This window comes from Trichosurus vulpecula, chromosome 9 (assembly GCF_011100635.1).
Source record: "Trichosurus vulpecula isolate mTriVul1 chromosome 9, mTriVul1.pri, whole genome shotgun sequence".
In the NCBI taxonomy this organism is placed as follows: domain Eukaryota; kingdom Metazoa; phylum Chordata; class Mammalia; order Diprotodontia; family Phalangeridae; genus Trichosurus; species Trichosurus vulpecula.
The window spans coordinates 201,685,326-201,691,095 of NC_050581.1; positions in this window are offsets into that span (position 1 = coordinate 201,685,326).

A 5,770-nucleotide genomic window follows, 5' to 3' on the forward strand; every position below is an offset into this window, starting at 1 on the left:
TCAGAGCTCCCCCATAGAATGGAGACGCTAAGTACCTACACTTTCACCTTTACTCCCCTCTCTCTGAAGGTCCCCTTACCTAAAGGAAAGAATTTGAATATGACTTTATTTCTAACATTTGGAATAATTTACAAGTCAACAATAGTTTAAATTTATAAAAACCCTTGAGATTTAGAAGGTATGTTACATCAATCTGATCCCCATAAGAAACTGGTGGGAAAAGGGATACAGCTGTTAGTCTGCACTGATGATAATGATGATGACGATGGTGATGATGATGATGGTGGTGGTAGTGGTGATGATGATGGTGATGATGATGGTGATGATGATGGTGGTGGTGGTGGTGGTGATGGTGGTGGTGATGATGGTGATGATGATGGTGGTGGTGATGGTGGTGATGATGATGATGGTGGTGGTAGTGGTGATGATGATGGTGATGATGATGGTGATGATGGTGATGGTGATGATGGTGATGATAGTGATGATGATGATGGTGATGATGATGGTGATGGTGATGATGATGATGGTGGGGTGATGATGATGATGGTGATGATGATGATGGTGGGGGTGATGATGATGATGGTGATGATGATGATGGTGGTGGTGGTGATGATGATGGTGATGATGATGGTGGTGGTGGTGGTGGTGATGATGATGGTGATGATGATGATGATGATGATGGTGGCGGTGATGATGATGGTGATGATGATGATGATGATGATGGTGGTGGTGGTGGTGATGATGGTGGTGGCGGTGATGATGATGGTGGTGGTGATGATGGTGATGGTGATGATGATGGTGGGGGTGATGATGATGGTGATGATGATGATGATGATGGTGGCAGTGATGATGATGGTGATGATGATGATGATGATGTGGCAGTGATGATGATGGTGGTGGTGGTGGTGGTGGTGATGGTGATGATGATGGTGGTGGTGGTGGTGGTGATGATGGTGATGGTGATGATGATGGTGGTGGTGGTGGTGATGATGATGGTGGGGGTGATGATGATGATGGTGGGGGTGGGGGTGATGATGATGATGGTGATGATGGTGGTGGTGGTGGTGATGATGATGGTGATGGTGATGATGATGATGGTGATGATGATGATGATGATGGTGGCAGTGATGATGATGGTGGTGGTGGTGGTGGTGGTGGTGGTGGTGGTGATGATGATGATGATGGTGGTGGTGGTGGTGATGATGGTGATGATGATGATGATGGTGGTGGTGGTGGTGATGATGATGATGGTGGTGATGATGATGATGGTGGTGGTGATGATGGTGGTGGTGATGATGATTATGATGGTGATGATGGTGATGATGATGGTGGTGATGATGGTGGTGGTGGTGATTATGTGGCTATTACGTGCCAGGACCTGTTGGGCGCTTTACAAATATTATCTCGTTTGAACCTCGCAATAAATCTGGGAATTTGGCACTGTGATTATCCCTATTTTCTAGTCGAGGAAACTGAGGAAAGCAGATTAAGTGATTTCCCCAGGGTCACACAGCTAGGAAATGTGTGCAGCTTCTTCTAAACTTGTCTCATAGTGTGGAGGAAAAGAGCGTATCTGGTCCCCTTTGGAATATTGCCTGGGCTTCCTTCATGATTTTTATTAAACTTGGAAAAGCCTTAGAATAATGTCATCATCTTTATTCTCCTCCTCCTCATAGCTAGCACTCACATAGCACTTTGAAGTTTATGAAGTGTCCTCCACACGTTATCTAATTTGGAAAAGAACAAAATATTAGCATAGCAGATAACCCTAGAACTCATCTAGACAAGTGATTCTTAACCTGGTATCTGTGAACTTTAAATATATCTGTATCGATCTATCATATATATGTATGTGTATATATATATATGTATATATGTGTATATATGTATGTATAAATGTATATACACAGAGAGAGAGAGAGAGAGAGAGAGAGAGAGACTGTATTTCAGTATCGTCGATTTCCTCTGTAACCCCCTGTATTTTGTTCAGACATTTAAACACTTAGTTCTGAGAAAGGCTCCATAGGCTTTTCTGGACAGTCCAAGGGGTGAAGGTGAAGAGCTTCTGCTCTTGACTGACCTCCTCATTTTACGGAGGGAGAAACTGAGGTTCAGAGGGGATGTGTTCACATCACTGCTAAAATATCAAAGGCAGGAAGAGCCCAGTGATACTGATTCCTAGTGTAGTATTCTCTCCCTAACATCACAGAAATGTTGAAAGAATATTTTCCTTAGAAGCATTGAATGACAGAGCTTCAGAGCTAGACAGGACCATCGATGTCATCTGGTCTGACCCATACATGTGCCACAGACATGCTAGGTGTGCTGGCCTGTGGTGAGCATTGCCATTGGTGCCTTCTTCCCCTCCACACACCCTCTAGCAACACCAATGCCTGACCAAGATTTCTTTTCACAATGTCCCTGACGTGACCACCTTTCTTACGTGGTCTCTGCTTACAGCCCTCCAGTGAGGGGGGCCCACTACCCACTGAAGCAGCACCTTCCACTTCAGGACAACTTTAATTAGTAGGGATTTTTTCTGATATTAAGCTTAAATCTCTTCCCCCAGCACCCCCTTCCTCCCACACCATTGCCGGTACCTATGCCCTCCAGGGACAAACAGAATGCCTCACTCCTCTAACATGTGCCAGCCCTTCAAATGCTTTGAGATGTCTCTCACACCCCCAAGTCTTATCTAGGCCAAATGTTCCCAGTTCCTTCAACTGAACATCATAGGGCATGAACTAAGACCTTTCCCCTTCTTGGTGTCTCCCTCTTCCCTGGACATTCTCTGGTTTATCCCATCTTCCTTAAACTGGGATGCCCAGAACCAAAGAGATAGGGTCTGACCAGGGCAAGGGACAACACATCTCTCACTGCTTTAGCCTTGAACACTATGTCTAATGTAGCCTAAGCCTGGCAGGAGCATTTCAGGTTGCTCTAAATAACGCTGTTGACTCATTCTTAATGAAGTTGAAATCTTAACCTCCCTGGTCCTTTTTCTTTCTTTTCTTTTTTTAATAAACTACTAACTAGTCATTTCTCCTCCATGGTGTTACTTCTTAAGATGATGTTTATTAACTGAAGTGCAAATCTTTACCTTTATCCTTATTAAATTTTGTCTTTTTGGTTCTAACCCCGTGTTCTACCATGTGAAGACCTTTCTTGATGTTCTCTCTTCCATCCAATGTGTTAGCCATTCCTCCAAGCCTTGATTATCTACAAATCTGATGAGCGTGGTTCCTATGCCTCTATCCCAATCACTTATAAACATATGAAAGAGTACAAATCTCTGAGGCACTCCACTAGAGACTCCCTTCCATATCAACATTGACCCAATAATGATGTCTCTTTGGAGCCAGTCTGGCTTTTGAATTGACCCCACTCACTACTATAGTCTCCATCTTACCATCCTGTCCACACAGATCTTGTCAAATCATTTGCTTTAATTTAGATGGACCATGTCTAAAGTGCCCACCCTGATCTTCCACTTAATGACCTTTTCCAAAAAAGGGAAAGAAGTTAACTCTGGAAAAATCTGTTCTTAGGGAAGCTCTGCTGAATTTTGTTGTAATCTCCATTTCCTTTTCTAGATGTGCCCAAATCATGTCTTTAATAATGCATTTTAGAATTTTGCCAGAAACTGAAGTCAGAGTCAGTGGTCTATAGTTTTCAATTCCTTCTCTTTCCTTTTGTTCCCCTAAGGAATCTCAGTTGTCCATCTCAAAAGACCATAGATTAATTGCTGAGAGGGACCTCAGAGACTACCAAGTCCAAACCCTTCATTTTACACATAAGAGAACTGAGCCCCAGAGATGTCCATATGACATAACCAGGGTCACATGGCATCATTAGGTATGATCTAATGGCAGATTTTCCTGACCCCAGTGACAGTGACCGATTCACCTCACCTTCCATTGCTGATCTCAGTCATCATATCTCCCATCTCACACCATTCCTTCTTCTTAGTTCCTTACCAGGAAAGAGAAAAGATGGAAAGACGCTAAGGATGTCTACATTTCAAAAACTGCTAATAAGAATCTTTAGCTGTCTACCTTCCAGGGAAGAAGTAGAACTCCCATAATCCCCTGGATTATTTGTTTTGGACAATTGCCCCAAGTCCTGGTGCCTCTCCACAACTTATCTTCAATGTTAAAGGCTGTCACCCCAAGACAAGGATCTGTATCCTGACTCCAAGAGACAGGCATTTTATATTTGGTTAAATGTAGCTCATAGAACAATCCCAAGGAAAAAAAGTGAGGTCAGGCCATCAGGACCATAAAACTGCTCCAGGAGAGAAAGAAAGGAAAAACTGCAACCTACCCTCTGTTGTTGTAAGACTCAGTTTTACAAAATCCATGAACATGAGAAGCCTAAGTAAAATGTGCTAGGTCTAAATGAAGCTCCATAGATGATAGAATTGCAAGATCACAGATGCTCTGAACTCTGTGTGTACATGAGAAGGGTCCCTCTGTGGAGCCTCCCAACAAGGGGCCCTTGTGCCTCTACCAGGAGACCTGGGCCTTCCTTTCTTCCAGGGCCCTTAGCACCTGTGGTGGGCATTATCACATCAAGAAGAGACCTCCAAAGCTGTCTAATCCAACCCCTGCATTTCACACTGGGAAAAATGGAGTCCTAGAAGATGGGAAATAACTCCCCCAAATTCACAGGTAGTAAGTGTTAGAGCCACGGTGTGAACCAACATCCTTAGTCTCCCCATCTTGTGGGTCTTTCCCATGCAGCGCGCTGTCCACTAAATTCTAAAATATATTATGAAGACCTGTTTCCAGAGAACCACTAAGCTTCAAATCCATGCCTTAGGCACAATATCTATTCATTGTCCTGGATTTCGGGCTGGATGGAATGGCAGAATCATTGAATCTTCAGCACTTTGCACAGTGCCTGGCACATAGTAGGTGCTTAATAAATATTTATTGGCTGACTGACTAAGTTAAAGGATAGATGGATGGATGGATGGATGGATGGATGGATGAATGAATGAATGAGCATTGATTAAGTACTTAATATATATTATTGGGACAACAAAACCCTCTCTAAATTCAGAGATGTTTTCTGGACTCTACTGTTCTCTGTGTATGTGGCAGACTGCTTACCAGTTCACACATTTCTGTGGCTCCCTCTCCCTATTTATCTCAGCATGATACAATCAAAAGCTTATTGAGCCCACCTCTCCCCAGGAAAAAAAAATTGCCTTCCTTTTTGTCTTTTAGAAGATTGGGCTCCACCCTTAAGCTCAGCAGGTTGTAGTCTCTTAGATTGACTTAGCAATTTTGCCATTTATTGGTGAGAGAAGTCTTTCAAAGAAACCAGTAGCTTGTTAATTCTGCTTTGCAACCTGGGACTTCTGAGGTTTTCCTGAAACCCCAGGCCTAGTGGTCTGTTGCCTTTCAATGTGCTCATTCATGTGCGCCTTTGGCTGATAGTAGGCCTTGTTATCAAGATTTTCCCTAATCTTCCAGGAGCAAAGAGGCATATTCTCCCTCCATGTCTGCCCCGAAGCAGATGTGGGCCTAAGCCCCATACCCATACACCCATGTGATCTGCACACTATGGGACTGAGTCCCTCATTCCCAATTCCACCAAGTTCCTCTCTGCCATCTCCTCCCTGAGGACCTCCTCCTGGAGGTCACCTGAGAAAATCACTTGGCACAGTATTCTCCTGGCCCTGGGCAAGTACAACAGGACATTGCCTCCTGGAAATGCTTCTCAGATGCTCTCTCCAATGGCTTCAGCTCTTAACTGGTGGGCA